Genomic DNA, 19,058 nt, shown 5'->3' on the forward strand with positions numbered 1-19,058 from the left:
TAATTTCTTAGCGACTCTAGTAATTGGATAAAGATCACTGATAACTATGTTTTTATTCCTTAAGAATGGTTAGATATTGTTTCTTAAAATACCTTCTCTGATTTGAGTTTCCACGTAATTATCATTATTAACAAATAATCATTGAGATTTTCCTGTGTTAAAGACAATTTGATGGAAATTGTGGATGCAGATGAGTTACAATGGTGACTATATTTTCTGAACTAAAAATCAGTACAAAATGATTTGACAGGCCAAATTTTTTGAATTCAGAACTGTTTGATCAATTTAGACTCCATAATTGTCTTTTTTTTTTTTCCCCACAAAATTCCCCTACTTGACCTTCCTTTGCTAAAGTTTTTGTCCTTGGACCAACTCTGACATATGTTTTCGTATCTAAAGATCTTGGTTCACTTGCCCACACCACTCATTGGTTCCCATTTCTGAACTTGGCTACTTCTCTAAATTAGGGTCTTATTTACTATTATGAATTTCCTCCTTCTACTTTATAAATTTGTCATTTGGTCATGGTTATAAGAGCCCTTTCCTCTTATGGTTAAACATTTCTTCAATTATCTAATAGCTTAGAAAATTCTCTTTCAGATATTGAATTTAAAAGTTCCAGTGTGTGGTGCCTGGGTGGCTCAGTGGGTTAGGCCTCTGCCTTCAGCTCAGGTCATGATCTCAGGGTCCTGGGATCGAGTCCCGCATCAGGCTCTCTGCTCGGCAGGTGGCCTGCTCCCCCCACCAACACCATCTTTCTCTGCCTGCCTCCCTGCCTACTTGTGATCTCTGTCAAAGAAATAAATAAAATCTTTTAAAAATTAAAAAAAAAAAGTTCCAGTGTTCCTTTTTTGTCATTCTACAACCTAACCTTCTAAGAAGTTTCTCTATGTGAGGGCAATCTTATAGATACTCTTCACTTTGAATAAACAATGTGATCTTGAAAAAGTGTGGTCATGTTTGCTTTTTATAAATCAAATCATTTTTAAATGTAGGTTATTTCTTAAACTTTTGATTTACAGGAGGTAATACTGGGGATGAGAAAAGAGTGGTTATAGGGAGGTCCCTAAGTTGAAGAGAAAGGATGCCAATTTCTTCCTAAATGGAAATCTTAATCCCTGGAAAGGAAGCCTTGTAGCATCAACCAATTTGGGCATCAACTATTTAAAGTTACGGGTAATTTGGGGTGCCTGGGTGGCTCAGTCGGTTAAATGTCTATATTCAGCTCAAGCCATGATCCCAGGGTCCTGGGATTGAACCCCACTTTGGGCTTCCTGCTCAGTGGGGAGCCTGCTTCCTTCCCCCTGTACCCCTCCCCTTCTTATGTTCTCTCTCTTTTTTTAAAAAGTTATGGGTAATTTTATTTTTTTAAGATTATATTTATTTATTTGAGTGAGAGAGAGCACCCAAGCATGCATGGGGCTGGGGAAGGAGAGAATCCCAAGCTGACCACACTGAGTGGAGCGGACACAGGCCTTGATCTCAAGACGGAGTCATGATCTGAACTGGAAGCAAGAGTTGAGCGCTTCACTGACTGAGCCACACAGTGCCCCAAGGTATAGATAATTTTAAATATGTAATATTATTTAATCATAGATTGAGAACTCATCCTTTTTTTTTTTTTTTTTTTTTTTTTTAGATTTTATGTATTTATTTGAGAGAGAACATAAGCCAGGAGGAAGGTCAGAGGGAAAGGAAGAAGCAGACTCCCCACAGGGTGCTCAACCCAAGGCCCTGAGATCATGATTTGAGCTGAAGGCAGATGCTTAAATGAATAAGCCACCCAGGCACCCCTAGGACTCTTCTTACTTAAGGATTCTGTGCTTTAAATCTTTGATGTGAAGAATCCCTTTCATTCCAAAAATGATAACCCCATGATTTAGTGATTTAATGAATTTTAATTTTTCCCTAAATTAAAGGTAATCTTAGAAATTTGAGTTTGATCAAAAGGTACCACATTTAATAAATAAACATCCAAGACACTTGTTGATTTCTGCTGCAATAATTTTCAATCCCCAAAGCTAATAGATGAAACAATATAAAAACAAGTAAAGAGAGTACCATTTTAAAACCCTCACTGAAAAAAATGGGGGTGGATACAACCCACCTCTCTGAGAAACCCTTTCTTACTTTCTTATACCTAAGCTTATGATCAAGAGCTCACTGGTTCTAGGAATATAATTTTTGCTCATATAGCTACTCCAAAATATATGAGCTGATCAGAAGCAATAACCAATTTATTAGACACTTGGAATTCATATGTGAAGCACATTTCACACTGCCTGAAACATGGTTTTAAACAAAAGCAAGTATCTTTTATTATTAATAGTACTGGGGGTTGGGAAAATATAGTATACAAGCCAAATCTGGTTCACTCCCTATTCTTGCAGATAGTTTTATTGGAACACAGGCTGGCTATGTTTACGTATTGTCTGTGTATTAGAGTTGGCCAGAGAAACAGAACAAATAGTATATAATAGTACTACCTATCTATGTATCTAGAGAATTGGCTATCACAGTTGGAGGGTAGACCAGAAGGCCAGAAACTCCCAACAAGCATGGATAGTATAGCCTTGAGGCTGAATTTTTTCTCCAGAAAAGCTATTTTTGCTCACAAGGCTGATTAGATGAGGCCCATAGTATTATCAAGGATAATCTCCTTAAAGTCAACATATTGTAAATGTTAAGCACATTTACAAAATCTCTTCACAACAATGCCTAAATCAATGCTTGATTAAATAACTTGATACTCTGTATTCACTAAGTTAACTCCTAAAAATAACCATCACCACCTATGACTGCTTTTATCCTACAGTGGCAGAGTTGACTAGTTGTGATAGAGACAATATGGCCCAGAAAGCCTAACATATTTACTATTTGTTTTTTTATAGAAAGTTTGCTGACCTCTCCAGTAAAACTATACTAACTGTGAAACTATATTGAGCTGACTGTTCCTTTAATAACAGTCAAGCTAAACACATACACATCAGAATGATAATATTTGGCCTCTATGGCTACTTCAGTTTACATTTAATGAGACTATAAGCAGAAGAGCATCCAAATATTTATATAAATTCCTTGGGTATTTCCTCTGGCAAGTTTGGTCACTATCCCCTTCTTAATTCCCCTTCTTAATTTTTTTTCATGTGTATGATTTTATATCAATGTAGTTATGTGATTATGCATACTAGCTATTTTAGTACAGGCCTTTTCTCTTTCTTTTTTCCCCATTACTTCATAATATGGCTCTCCTGCCTCTAAACTACTCTACAAATATCCTTACAAAATTTGTGTCTTTCTGCACTTTTTTCTGCATGATCACACAGTCTTAAAAGAATAGTTTTAGAGGCGCAGTTGATTAAGTGTGCGACTCTTGCTTTTAGCTCAGGTCATGATTTCGGGATCCTGAGATTAAGCCCAGTGATGGGCTCTGCACTGGCCACGGAGCCTGCTTGGGATTCTCTCTCGCCGTCTTCCTTTGCCCCTCTCCACCCATTGCATGCGCAGCTTTTCCTAAATAAATAAATAAATAGAAGAATAGTTCTATAACCCACATGTACGGGTATGCTCTCTTTCTCCTTCTCTCTCTCCACACAGAGAACTTCTCATAGTTTTTTTAACCATTTATTTTATAAAATAGCATCATTTAAATATGCATATTCATCTTGCTTTTTTCAACCAAAAGTACCTCTTATCTACATCCCTATTTATATTGTTTATCCTTTCTTTTCAATTGTGATAGCTATTACAGCTCTGTCCTGTCTTCATAGTGTTTTTTCAGCTCTCTCATCTTTTTCTTGACTTGCTATTTAGTATCTTTTGCCAAAGATACATTCATATGATAAAATATGTCTCTGATTTCGTCAGTAACTTTTGGGTTTCTAGCTTATTTTTAAAATACCTATCCCTGGATTGTATCGTGTAGTATCCTAGATTTTCTAGACTATGTTTAATTAAACTCAAATTAATATTTATATATGCAATAAGATAATAGGCTACAATTTTATGTTCTATTCAATGGATAGCCAGTTTTGCATCTTTTTTTTTTAAAGATTTTATTTATTTATTTATTTGATAGAGATCACAAGTTGGCAGAGAGAGAGGAAGGGAAGCAGGCTCCCCACTGAGCAGAGAGCCCGATGCGGGGGTTGCGGGGGACGCTGGGCTCGATCCCAGCACCCTGAGATCATGACCTGAGCCAAAGGAGAGGCTTTAACCCACTGAGCCACCCAGGTGCCCCCAGTTTTGCATTTCTTAAATAATCCTGTCTTTATGTATGAATGAGTCACACACTGAATTTTCAAATTTATACCAGATTTATTTCTGGATTTCCTATTGTGAAAACTGAACAGTTCAGAACTAGAAACTGTGCAGAGAACTATCGCTTAGGTCCCTTTTGAATCCTTTTCACATACTGATACTGTTCTGCATTTTGGTCACCCAAGTATTCAATAATAAGAAATGGTAACTATTTCCTCCAGAATCACCCAATAATATACCTAACTAGCTTTGTATTATAGACAATGCATGTTATACTACTAACCTGCCTAGGACTTATCGTAATATTTTTCCACTATTCATTTCCTTTTTTCAGCAACTTGCTAAAGCCGTTGAATATACTTCATTATATAAAAACACCTTATCAACATTTTTGTATTTCACAATAATTTTTTTAAAAACTATACACATAAGCACATTTATACTACTTAGCTTCTTTTTTTTTTTTAAGATTTTATTTATTTGTTTGACAGACAGAGATCACAAGTAGGCAGAGAGGCAGGCAGAGAGAGAGGAGGAAGCAGGCCCCCTGCTAAGCAGAGAGCCCAAGGTGGAGCTCCATCCCAGGATCCGGGGATCATGACCTGAGCTGAAGGCAGAGACTTTAATCCACTGAGCCACCCAGGTGCCCCTATACTACTTAGCTTTTTAACCCTGTTTTCCATCCCAGAGTCTAGTCTCAGTTTTCACCAGGTAGCATTGGCCATTCTTGACAGCAAGTGGGCTATTTGTATCCTTAAACAATACAGAAGATTCCAAAATTTTTCTGTATTATGTCATAAATGTTCTGATAACAGTGCAATGCTTTAAATATTTCATTTATAGTTAATGTTTGTAATTCTTAGCTTTAACAGAGTACTCATTTTGTTGTTGGTGGTTGTTTTTTATTGTGGCTTGATTATTATTCTCTTTAAACCAAAGAACACTCTACTTTAAAAACATTATATTTTAATTCAGTTCTTGGAGATGCTAATTCAGTATTTTTTTGTTTGTAGAAAGTTAATTGTGCTTAAATTATGGAAAGGCTTTTTTCAGGAAAAGTAATTATTTTATTGTTTTAAAGTCCATTTATTAGAGCTTATGAACTTTATCTCAAATAGTTCTTCAATTGAAAGTTTTGAACATGTGTTTTCATATTAGGGTCCTAAGATATGAATGAAAATATGAACTACAACTTTAATGAATATTTGGTTTCCCTTCATGGTTTTATAAATATATTGATGTGATTGTTTTGTTTTAGACATTATTTCTTTAGGTTGATAACCAGATGTTTTCTTGGTATGTCAATTTTGCTACTAGTCATCATGTTACAAATTGCTGGAGTATTTCTAAAATACAATTTTTTCATGAAGTCATATATCAGGATTTTAATGGGCTTTATTATCAATCTTTAATCTGCATAAATAAGACATTAATCAGATTATAGCATTAAGAAATTAATTGGACAGATGAAAATTGTATCTAATTGATAAAGACTTTAAAGTTAAATTTCATAATTTTTCCTGATAATGTTCAGAAATAAAAGCTCTTAGTGTTTAGTCTTACCTATGCTCGGAATCAAGCCACATGGAAGCTACTAGCATTTATTTAATTTTTTTTTTTTTTTTAAGATTTTATTTATTTATTTGACAGAGAGAAATTACAAGTACACTGAGAGGCAGGCAGAGAGAGAGAGAGAAGGAAGCAGGCTCCCCGCTGAGCAGAGAGCCCGATGCGGGACTCGATCCCAAGACCCTGAGATCATGACCTGAGCCGAAGGCAGCGGCTTAACCCACTGAGCCACCCAGGCGCCCCCAGCATTTATTTAATTTAATGGAAAAAAAAAATGTATGGAACGACCTAAATATACTTCTGCAACAGAATTTGTTTCTAAATCAGCTAAAGGGAGAGAAAAGCAACTCTTAGATATTGAGTGGAAGTTTACATACCCTATTTAGAAGACTTTCGTTTTCTTACTAGCAGAACCATGTATAGAATTTAAGCTTTGGGGTGCCTGGGTGGCTCAGTGGGTTAAGCCTCTGCCTTCGGCTCAGGTCATGATCTCAGGGTCCTGGGATCGAGTCCCGCATTAGGCTCTTTGCTCAGCGGAGGGCCTGCTTCCTCCTCTCTCTCTCCGCCTGCCTCTCTGCCTACTTGTGATCTCTCTCTGTCAAATAAATATATAAAATCTTTAAAAAAAAAAAAAGAATTTAAGCTTTGTCCATAACAAAATTGGCACAGACTGTCTTTGCAATGTTTCTAACTTATTTTATTCAGGAAAGTGTTTTGGAAAAGAACAAAACCTTATTAATATAAAGTAGATGAAAAAATGCTTTTAAGAATAAAATATAAATAAATTTTTAAATACAGATTCAACTTTTAAACATTACATTGTTATTTTTAAACTCATAGTAAGGGAGCATTTCCCTTTTTTCCCGAATTGAAAAAAACATTTTTAATTTAGCATTCTTGTCAACTCATATAGATAAATGAATAAATTACCTTTATTTATGAAAAAAACAAATGACACAGGTTTTTAGTCTTGAAGAATAGGACCATGTATTGCTGTTAAAAATCAAGGAATAGTTTTTGGTTACATGTGTAAGGAATTTGGAAGTCCCTACTCCATCGTAACAAGTAAAAGCCTGAACAGACTGAAAAATCAGCAGCTCTTCTTAAATTTTTTTAAGAGAGAGAAGGATACAAGGCAAACACTACCCCTAAGATGGGAGATCCTAGACAAATACAATGAGTTTTGACTTATAGGAGTAGAGACTCAGGAGCTAAAACCACCACAGGAACAGGTGCGTAGGTAGAAAAACCTGCACTGTAATTGTTACAATTGCTGGAGGCTCAATGCAGACAATTCTGAGACATAACACCTCCAGGGAGACCCAATCATAGGCTGCCACAATATTGTGAGATTCACCTTCAGGAGCTAGAACAGATTCCCAAAGTAAATAACTCTTGGACTTCTGGCAAGGGGAAAAGGAACCATTTTGAAAATACACTGGATCACTGTGTTCCTAACAAACTCTGCCTTCAGGAAAAGCTAGTTAACCAAAACCTAACCTGCTGAGGTATTATCAGAGCCTAACTAATCTGGGTAGGAGAAATACCCCATTATAGCCAGCTTTAGCCTTCCTTGCAGAAGAAAATACCCACTCCAGCCAACTCTAGCCATCCTGTCCCACCTAAGGCAAAAGAAAGCAAAACAAAACAAAACTGAAAAGCTCTTTTGAAGTTCACAGCCCATAGGCATTGGCTCACTAAAACACTGAGACCTAGTCATGGCGTTATACAGTGCTTCCTTTCCCTGCTCTCACCATTACGTTACTAAAGATTTATTTATAGTTGTTCCTTTTACCCCAGCATATTATATCTCACTCTTAAGAAAAAATTACAAGGCATTCCAAAAAACAAAAAACAAAAACCACACAATTTAAAGAGAGCATCAGAACCAGACATAGCGGAGTTGGGTGGAATTTTGTTGTTGTTGTTGTTGTGTGTGTGTGTGTGTGTGTGTGTGTGTGTAATTTTTTTTTTTTTAACATGGCAACCTGATTTCACATCATGCACATTTTCTGAAGTTTGAGATTCTTAACCTATGTTCTTCACGGAATAGGAACTTAAAACAACTATGATTGATTAATATGCTAAAAGATCTAGTGAATAAACTAGATAACACACAAAAGTGGCTAAGGAAAATAAGCAAAGACATAGAAATAGTCAGAAAGAACAGCAACAAAAACAATGCTAGATAGGGAAAAAAACACTGTAACAGAAAAGAAGAACATCCCTGATGAGTTTATTAGTACACTGGACATGGCTGAGGAAAGCATCTCTGAATTACAGTGTATGACAATAGAACTCTTAAAAACCAAAGATCAAAGAGAACAAAAAGTATAAAAAAACCCATAACACAATATCCAAGGACTGTGGAACAACTAGAAAAGGTGCAACATAGGTGTAATGGGACCATCTCAAAGAGAAAAGAAGAAATATTTAAAACAATTGACTGAAAATTTCCCCCAAATTGACACCAAACAAGATACCCAGGAAATTCAGAGAACACCAAGCAGGATAACGGCCCAAGGAAACTACAACTTAGCAGATCACTTTCTTTTTTTTTTTTTTTTTTTAAGATTTTATTTATTTATTTGACAGAGAGAAATCACAAGTAGATGGAGAGGCAGGCGAAAGAGAGAGTGGGAAGCAGGCTCCCTGCCGAGCAGAGAGCCCGATGCGGGACTCGATCCCAAGACCCTGAGATCATGACCTGAGCCAAAGGCAGGGGCTTAACCCATTGAGCCACCCAGGCGCCCAGCAGATCACTTTCTAATTGAAGAAAATCAAAGATAAAAGAATCCTGAAAGAGGCCAGAGTTAAACAACACCTTATAGAAACCAAAGGAACAACATAGAGGCAAAGATAAGGAACAAAGATAAGAATTACACCAAATTTCTCCTCAGAAACCAGCAAGCAAGAGTGTCAACTGAAATATTTAAAGTATTGAGAGAAAAAAACCTACTAATGCAGAATTCTATACCATGTAAAATTACCTTCAACACCTGAAGGAGAAATTGACAAACAGAAGTTGAAGAAATTTGTTGACAATAGATCTGCCTTACAAAAAAAGTTAAAAGGAATTCATTACAGAGAAGGGAAATAATATAGTTCAGAAATTCATATCTATGTGAAGAAAGAAAGAGCACGAAAGAAGGAAAAATGAAGGTAAAATATGAACTTTTATTTTTCTTTTTAATCTAATAGCAGTTTGTTCAAAATAATAACAACAATATATTGTTATATGTACTTATGTATGTGTCTATGTATGTGTAAATAAGTGCTTCTGTGTACTTATATGTAAGCAAAATGAATAACAACAATGGCATAAAAGATGGAGGGAAGAAATTAGGATTATTTTGTTATGATGAGATACACTACTTCTAAAGTTGTAGACTGTTACATGAAAGTAAATTGGTTGTGAATGTATATTGAAAACTGTAGGGGTAACCAGTAAAAAAAGCAAAACAAAAGAATAATTGATATGCTAAGAAAGAGAAAATAGAATTATGTAAAACCTTCAGTTAAAAGAGGCAGAAAACAGTGAAAGACAATAAAAACAGAGAACAAGATCTGAGCACCGGGTGGGACAGGGCGGAGCGCGAGCGTCCCTTGGGCACTGGGCGGGTCTGCGGCGGGATCGATCAAGGAAACTTCACTGAAGATGTCTAAGCAACAGCCAACTCAGTTTATAAATCCAGAAACTCCTGGCTATGTCGGATTTGCACATCTTCCCAATCAAGTTCACCGAAAATCAGTGAAAAAGGGTTTTGAGTTCACACTAATGGTGGTCAGTGAATCGGGTCTTGGAAAATCAACTCTCATAAACAGCCTGTTCCTCACTGACCTTTACCCGGAATCATCCCCGGAGCTGTAGAGAAAATTGAAAGAACTGTCCAGATTGAGGCTTCGACTGTGGAGATCGAGGAGCGAGGGGTCAAGCTACGCCTGACAGTGGTGGACGCGCCTGGCTATGGGGACGCCACCAACTGCAGGGATTGTTTTAAGACCATCATCTCCTACATCGATGAGCAGTTTGAACGGTACCTGCATGACGAGAGTGGCTTGAACAGACGGCACATCATTGATAATAGAGTGCACTGCTGCTTTTACTTTATCTCGCCCTTTGGACACGGACTTAAGCCTTTAGACGTCGCATTTATGAAAGCAATACACAATGAGGTGAACATCGTGCCTGTCATTGCCAAAGCTGACACGCTCACCCTGAAGGAACGGGAGCACTTGAAGAAGAGGATTCTGGATGAAATTGAAGAACATAACATCAAAATCTATCATTTACCTGATGCAGAATCAGATGAAGATGAGGACTTTAAAGAGCAGACTAGACTTCTCAAGGCCAGTATCCCATTCTCTGTGGTTGGATCCAATCAGTTGATTGAAGCCAAGGGCAAGAAGGTCAGAGGCTGCCTCTACCCGTTGGGCGTTGTGGAGGTGGAGAACCCGGAGCACAGTGACTTTCTGAAGCTGCGGACGATGTTCATCACCCACATGCAGGATCTCCAGGAGGTGACTCAGGACCTTCACTATGAAAACTTCCGCTCTGAGAGGCTCAAGAGAGGCAGCAGGAAAGTGGAAAACGAGGACATGAATAAAGACCAGATCCTGCTGGAGAAGGAAGCAGAGCTCTGCCGCATGCAGGAGATGATCACCAGGATGCAGGCGCAGATGTAGCTGCAAATGCAGGGTGGGGACGGCGACAGCGGGGCCCATGGGCATCATGTGTGAGAAAACGCTTTGCAAGATAGAGAAAACATTCCGCATGAATTCTACAGCTGCGTGTTTCCGAGAGATCATTGGAAGGGTGCCCATCCACATTTTACAGTACCAGTGCCTGAGAATTTAATTTTTTTTTAAACTTTTGATGTGTTGTTTTGTATGAAGTGCTTTTAACATTTGTATTTCGTTGTTATGTTATACTTTATATTTTGTGAGGTGAACCTTGCATTTTTCATATTTCTTCCATCTTGACTAACCACTAATGTTGGAGCTGATTTCCAGGATCAGTCATTATATATAATTAACATTGAATTTCTTTGATTTGGCTGGCCTGACTAGTTGTTGAGGAGCACTCTTGATTTCATTTCTAGAACATCCGGATGTAGCCAGCCTGTGCCTGGGTGCTAGCAATGTGGACCCAGTGATGGGGAAAGGTGAGCTGGCATCTGCAGGGCACTCACCTGCCAGGTCACCAGGATGGCACTTCTCCCTTGCTTCACTTTGCTTCAAGCACAATACCTAAAACCAGTTTTGCTGCTGTAATTCAATACTGTTAATTCATCTGCACATTTGCTTTTTTACCAAGTAAAACAGAATTATTATCTAATACTGTATGTGTATACTTAAATAGCTCTTTTAAAAACAGGTAATCAGGGGCAAATTTTAAATCTTTGGCTTCTGATGCTAGGTCATTTTTTAAGCTGCTCTACAGAAAACACCACAAGCCACGTTTTGTAGTGTTCCCCACTGATACTGGTAATACCCCGCTATGACAGCGAGTGTCCGTGAGCTCCAGTTTTCATATTACAGCAACAATTCTTACCCACACAGAGCCAATAAATGATTTTTACTCAACTAACATGAAAAGTAACTTTTTTAAGGAAAATTAATAAATGATATATTTATAAACCAGCCTTTTTTATATTTTTCTATGGCACTTTCATGTGCTTTCTGTAACTATAGGCTTGTAAGATCTGCCTCAGCAGTGAGAATCGGGGTCCTTTGGAGGGTAGCCCTCTGAACCCAGACCTGTCCTGGGCCCTGAGGCTCATGACCCCATAATGCCTGAATGCCGAGTTGGCTTTTTTTTTTTAACTGGTTCTCTAAAATTTTTAATAGTTTTCTGAAAGGCAGATAGGAGCAATCATTTTTCTGTGTGCAGACTTTTGTAGATTTTCAGCTACCATCACATCCTTTGTTATGTCAGGTGAGACTGAAAGACATTTCAAATCTGTGCCATAGTGTGGGACTGATCAATGCTACCAGTCCAATCGGTTTTCTGTGCTCTGTGGCCTTGGCTGCTCCCTTCCCTCCAAGGGGCACTGAGGGGCTCTGGGGCTTGCTTCTTTCAGCATTTCTACTGACACTGGGAAACTGGTCCCCAGAAAGTGACAGGTGAAAGGACACCTGGAGGGAGCAGGTGTTGACTCCGTGTTTTCATTTAGCTCTAACAGGAGGGGCAGAGATGCAGAAAATGCTTCACCTGAAGATGGGAAGAGTTTTTGCTTGGGCCAAAATAAAGTGATGTGGTCCAAAGGGGTTAGTCACAGAGGCGGGCTACAGACAGTAATCGGGTGTTCTCAAGAATTTTGTCTTCTCATTGTTGCATAAAGAAGCCTTAGGTTCAGGTACAGTCATATAAAGATCCATCAAGAGGAAACGTAAAGTGTTTGACTTTAAAGCACCTCCGTGTAAGGCTATCTATCTGGGTTACGTTGGCATTAAGTACACTAGGAAAAGCCATTTAAAAGGTAGCCATTTAAAAGCCATTTAAAAGTTGTGCGTGGTGGCTGCAGCCCCCGCCTGCCAAGTTTGCAAGAACTGCTAGGGCCAGCCGTTAGTCACATGATAAGGGCTATTTGGGTGGGCAGACCTATATCCTCTCACGTCTATGGCCCGCCTCTGTTTTGCTGCCCAAATCTATAAACGTACTTTCACTTAGACATAATTGTTTTACTAAGGGGTAGCCTTTTATCAATAAAACACTATTGTTTGGCTATTTAAAAAACAAACAAACAAAAAACAGAGAACAAGGGCAATAAATAGAAAATAGTAACAAATGTAATAGATAGTAATCCAAATGTATTAGTAGCTATGTTGAATGTCTGTGGTCTGAGTGCACCAGTTAAAGGATATCATCAGAACGGATAGAAAAACAAAATCCAACTGTATGTTTTTGACAAGATACTCATTTTAAATATATGTGCATTATGCTTATAAGCAGACTTCAAAGTAAATAAAGCTACAGGATAAAGAGGAGGATTACATGATGATAAAGGGGTCAATTCTTCAAGAAGACATAACAGTTTTTAATATGTGTGCATCTAACAAGAGAGCATCAAACTGCATGAAGTAAAGAGAATTAAATGAATTCATTATCATAGTTGGAGACTTCCATACTCCTCTCTCAAAAATGGATAGATCCAGCAGATAGAAAATCAGTAAGGACATATTTGAACTCAGCAACATTTTTTTTTTATTTTTAATTTTTAATTAACATATAATTTTTTTTAGCCCCAAGGGTATAGGTCTGTAAATTGCCAGGTTTACACACTTCACAGCACTCATCATAGCACATACCCTCCCCAGTGTCCATAACCCAACCACCCTTCCTCTAACTCTCTTTCCCCCAGCAACCCTGAGTTTGTTTTGTGAGATTAAGAGTCTCTTATGGTTTGTCTCCCTCCCGATCCCATCTTGTTTCATTTTTTCCTTCGCTACCCCGCCAAACCCCTCACGTTGCTTCTCAAATTCTTCATATCAGGGAGATCATATGGTAATTGCCTTTCTCTGATTGACGTTTCGCTCAGCATAATACCCTCTAGTTCCGTGTATGTCAATGCAAATGGTAAGATTTCACTTTTTTGATGGGTGCATAGTATTCCTTTGTGTATATATACAACATCTTTATCCATTCATCTGTTGATGGACATCTAGTTTCTTTCCATAGTTTGGCTATTGTGGACATTCTCAGCAGCATTTTTAATCAACAGGGTATAATTGACATATATAGACTCTATCCAAAACAGGAAAATGAATATTTTCTCAAACTCACATGGAGCATTCACCAAGATAAACCACATTCTAGGACATAAAACACACAGTAACAAATTTTAAAATAGAAATACAATGTCTTCTCGGATACCACAATGGAATTAACCTAGCAATCAACCACAAAAAGATAACTAGAAAATCTTAAAATACATGGAGATCAAGCAGTATACTTCTAAACATAGAAGTTGAAGAAGAAATCTCAAAAAAAGTTTTAAATATTTTATGGGGTGCCTGGGTAGCTCCGTTGTTAAGCGTCTGCCTGCAGCTCATATCATAATCCCAGGATTCTGGGATTGAGCGCCACATCAGGCTCCCTGCACTGCAGGAAATCCTGCTTCTCCCTCTCCCAGTCCCCCACTTGTGTTCCCTCTCTCACTGTCTCTCTCTGTGTCAAATAAATAAATAAAAATCTTTAAAAAAAAAACCTTTTAAAAAATTTTAAACTTTATGAAAATACAGCTTAATCAAAATTTGTGGGAAGTAACAAGGCAATGCTTAGATTATAGCATTGAATTCCTATGTTAGGAAAAAAAAAAGATCTAAATTCAGTAAGTTTCCACCTTAGGAAACCAGGAAAAAAAGAGAAAATTAAGTCCAAAGTAAGCAGAAGTATTAGAACAGAAATCAATGAAATCAACAGAAAAAATAAAACTAAAAGCCAGTTCTTCGAAAAGTTCAATAAAATCACTAAGTTTCCAGCTAAGGTTAACTAAGGAAAATAAGAGGATACAAATTAATAACGTCAGAAACCAAAGAGAGAACATCACTACAGATTCCATGGAAATTTACAGATTCATGCTGTATATGTATACAAAATCGACATGATGTATCCTTTAAATATCTTACAATGATATGCCAGTTATACCTTAATAAAGCTGAAATTTGAAAGAAAAAGAAAAGGAAAGGTATGTAGATTAAGAAAGACATAAAACTGTCTTCATCTGCAGATGATATGGCTGTCTATGTAAAAAATCAGAAAGAACCAAAAAAACCTCCTGGTGCTAATACATGATTATAGTAAGGTTGCAGAACATAAGATTATTATACAAGAGTCTGTTGCTTTCTAGTATAAATGAAAACGTGGAGTTTAAAATAAAAAATTCAGTGCCATTGACATTATCTCCAAAAAGAAATACTCTCCAAAAGAAACATTTGGATATAATTCTAACAAAATACATATAAGCTCTATATGAGGAAAATTTTAAAATTCTGGTCAACAAATCAACAAAGAATTAAATAAGTGGAGAAAGATGTCATGTTGATGGATAGGAATATTCAGTATTGTCAAGAGGTTAGTTCTTTCCAACTTGATTAATAAATTCAGTGCTGTCCCCCCAAATTTTCAGCAAGTCATTTCATGGGCATTGACAAACTGATTCTGAAGTTTATTCAGAAAATTCAGAACAGTGTGCCTGGGTGGCTCAGTCGGTTAAACATCTCTCTTTAGCCTAGGTCATGATCTCTGGGTCATGGGATTGAGCCCTGCGTTGGCCTCCATGCCCAGTGGAGAGCCTACTTCTCCCTTTACCCATCTCCCCTGCTAATGATCTCTCCCTCTATCTCTCACAGTCTTTTTCTGTCAAATAAATAAAATCTTAGAAAAGAAAAGAAAAGAAAATTCAGAATAACCAATGTAGTATTGGAGAAGAAAAGCAAAATTTTAGACTTATTATATAACTACAGTAATCAGAGCAGTGTTTTATTAGCAAAGGAATAAACATAGATCGGTGGAACAGAATAGAGAGCCCAGAAATAGATTCTCATAAATAAGTCAACTGATCTTTGACAAAGTTGCAAAGGCAATACAATGAAGAAGATAGTTGCCTCAAAAATAGTGTTGGAACGACTGCATATCCACATGCCAAAAAAAAAAAAAAAAAAAAGGGAACTAGATACACACTTTACTGGGCACCTGGGTGGCTCCATTAGTTAAGTGACTGCCTTTGGCTCAGGTCATGATCCTGGAGTCCCGCATCAGGCTCCCTGAAGGAAGCAGGAGCTTCCTTCTCCCTTTTACCCTCCACTTCTCATGCTTTCTCTCTCTCTCAAATAAATAAATAAAATCTTTAAAAAAAAAATCTCTTAAAAAAAAATGGATCATAGGCCTAATATAAAATGGCAAGACTATACAACTATAGAGGACAAAACAGGAAAAAACCTAGAGACCATGGATATGGTTATGCCTTTTATTTTTAAGATTAATTTTTATCTACCTATTTATCTATTTATTTTTATTTATTTATTTATTTGTTTGTTTATTCATCAGAGAGAGAGCATAAGCAGGCAGAGTGGCAGGCAGAGGAGAGAGAAAAGCATGCTCCCTGCTGAGCAAAGAGCCCAATGCAGAACCGTTTATCAGACATGACTTTGGCAAATATTTTCTCCCAGTCTGTAGCTTGACTTTCTCACTGTCTTGACACCATCTTAGACAGAGCCAAAGTTTTTAATTTTAATGATGTCGAGCTTATCAATTATTTCTCTCATGGACCATGTCTTTGGTGTTTTATTTAAAAATGCATAATCAGGGGCACTGGGCTGGCTCAGCTGGTAGAGTATGTGACTCTTGATCGCCAGGTGGTAAGTTCAAACCCCACAATGGGTGTAGAAATTACTTAAAAACAAAATCTTGGGACACCTGGGTGGCTCAGTCAGGTAAGCTGCTACCTTCGGCTCAGGTCATGATCTCAAGGTCCTGGGATCGAGTCCCACATTGGGCTCTCTGCTCAGCAGCCAGTCTTCTCCCTCTCCCTCTTTTTGATCTCTTTCATTCTCACTCACTCTCAAATAAATAAATAAATGATTTTTAAAAATCAGTAGATTTTAAAGATTAGTAGAATTGTATCTGTAACTGAATGCATTCTCTTTTAATATTTGTGGGAGGTGCCTGGTTGGCTCAGTGGGTTAAGCCACTGCCTTGGGCTCAGGTCATGGTCTCAGGGTCCTGGGATCGAGTCCCACATCGGGCTCTTTGCTCAGCGGGGAGCCTGCTTCCCTTCTTCTCTCTCTGCCTGCCTCTCTGCCTACTTGTGATCTCTCTCTGTCAAATAAATAAAATCTTTTAAAAAAAAATTTGCACTGTGGGATGTATGTATAAATTTTATTTTGGTCTTTTGGTGGCTGATTATGACATTAATCACATTTAGATTTAACTTATAGAATACTTTATAATATTTTGGACTGCCATTCATTAGAAATTTTTGAAATCTGTAGTTTTTATTAAAAATGAAGTATTGTGGGCTCGGTCGGTCTCTCTCAAATAAATAAAAACTTTTTTTAAAAAAATTAAGCATTGGTCTATTCACAGCAAAATGAAGTTTTTTGTTATTTTTATTTATTTTTTATTATTTTTTAAGATTTTATTTATTTTACAGAGAGAGTGGAAGGGCAGAGGGAAAGGAAGAGAGAGAATCTCAAGCAGACTCTGCACTATGCACAGAGCCTGATGCAGGGCTCGATCTCATGACCCTGAGATCATGACCTGAGCCAAAATCAAGAATCTGATCTCCCATGTGACAGAGCCACCCAGGTGCTACTTTAATCGAAATTTGTTTGTTAGTTAAATTTGTTCTAACTTTTTTCATAATCAGATCATGTTTAATTTAACCATGAAGTCTACGCAACACAATATTATACATAATATAAATTCTATTTGAACATTTTTCTTAAGATTATATTTATTAGGGTGCCTGGGTGGCTCAGTCATTGGGTGTCTGCCTTCAGCGTGGGTCATAATCCCAGGGTCCTGGAATCCAGCCCCTCCTCAGGCTCCCTGCTCTGTGGGAAAGCCTGCTTCTCTCTCTCTCACTCCCCCTGCTTGCGTTCTGAACTCTCTCACTAAAAAAAAAAAAAAAAAGATTTTTTTTTAAAAAAGATCTTTAAAAAAAGATTTTATTTATTTATTTGACATGGGGAGAGAAAGAGAGAGAGAGACAACAGGAGTAGATAGTGGGGAGGGGAGGCAAAAGCAGACTTCCTGCTGAGCAGGGACCCTTCACAGGGCTCAATCCAGGGACTCCAGAATCATGACCCTCATGAGCTGTAGATAGAGACTTAACCAACCAGCCTGAGCCAGCCAGGCGCTCCTGAACATCCTTTTTCTAAAGAAAATTAGACTACACCGGCTTATGAGATTGAGAAATTTTTCATCCTGTCCATTAGTGTTATGACTTGCCCGATAAACATGCCCGCCCTCCCTCCCAAATCATTTGTTGAAACCCTAATCTTTAATGTGATGGTATTAAGAGGTAGGAACTTCAGGAAATAATTAGGCTTAGACTGTTATGATGGTGGAACCCTCATAATGGGATTAGTGCCCTTACAAGAAGAAGAAGAAGAAGGAGGGAACCATGGAATACATGATGACAAGGCAGCAGTCTATAACCCAGGAAGTGGAGCTTCACCAGGCACGTTCATCTAGCACTTCCCAGCCTCCAGAACTATGAGAAATAGATGTTGTTTAAGCCACCCAGTCTATGGTATTTTTGTTACAGCAACTCCAGCTAACTAAATAAAATGGTATAGGTAAGTAGTAATGAATAATAGTAATAGAAAATAAATAGTATGAAAACATTCTAAGTGGAATTTACCATTAACAAAATTTACTCTTTTATGATTATTTTGTAAATTGCTGCCTGATATTAAGAACACAAGTAGAATCTTTGAGTTGCCAGACTTTATTACTTGTCATTTTTTTCATTTTAATTCCAGTATAATTAACATAATGTTATAGACGTTTCAGGTGTACAATATAATGATTCAACAATTCTATACATTGCTCAGTGCTCATCATGACAAGTGTACTCTTAATCCCCTTCACCTATTTCACTCATCCTCCCACCCACCAAACTTTGGTTCACTATCCGTTTGTTCTCTATAGTTAAGAATGGTTTTTGGCTTGTCTCTTTTTTCCTCTGCCTTTTTTTGTTTGTTTGTTTTTTGTTTTGTTTCTTAAATTCTACATAGGAGTGAAATCACTTTATTTCTCTTTCTCTGACTGATTTATTTTACTTAGCATTATAGTCTCTAGCTCCATCCATGTTGTTGCAAACAGACTTTATTATTTAAATGATTGTGTTTGTGGTAGAAACTGCCATTTACAAATAAACTGTTGAGTTTAATAGCAAATCATTATTCAAATATTTACTGTCTATGTGTTTGAATAACAACTCATCGAGTTTTAGTATCTTCCTGTAATTTAAAAGGAAGAAATTGACATTTAAAATTTTAAAGGGACCTGGTTTGAAAAAGACTTTTAAATAGTTACATTGAAGATGTAGTTCATACTCTAAATTTCATATAAAAAGCTATTCTAATAGACTGATCTTTTTCAGATGCCCTATTGCTTCTTTTCCTTTCTTCCTGGGAGAACTGTACAGTACAGTATTTTTCATTATTTATTTATTGAAATATAGTTGACACACAATGTTACATTACTTTCAGGTGTA

At 37.2% G+C, this 19,058-nt stretch overlaps 1 long non-coding RNA gene and 1 pseudogene across 3 annotated transcripts in view; both read left to right on the forward strand.

Annotated features, from left to right (window-relative positions):
* The window catches only part of LOC309844443, a 105,242-nt gene that overhangs the window by 1,804 nt on the left and 84,380 nt on the right, over positions 1 to 19,058 (forward strand). The window contains exon 3 of one of the 2 annotated variants that reach the window (XR_014300691.1): positions 601 to 1,243. The exons of the other annotated variant lie outside the window; for it this stretch is intronic. This is a non-coding gene — a long non-coding RNA (uncharacterized lncRNA). Of the gene's footprint in view, positions 1 to 600; positions 1,244 to 19,058 lie in introns of those variants that run through there. 2 annotated transcript variants of the gene reach the window in all.
* On the forward strand, positions 9,427 to 11,167 carry LOC309844436 (septin-2 pseudogene; annotated as a pseudogene). The gene has a single exon. The product of its transcript is annotated as a septin-2 pseudogene (transcript).

The sequence above is a fragment of the Mustela nivalis genome, assembly GCF_964662115.1.
Source record: "Mustela nivalis genome assembly, chromosome: 11".
Classification (NCBI taxonomy): domain Eukaryota; kingdom Metazoa; phylum Chordata; class Mammalia; order Carnivora; family Mustelidae; genus Mustela; species Mustela nivalis.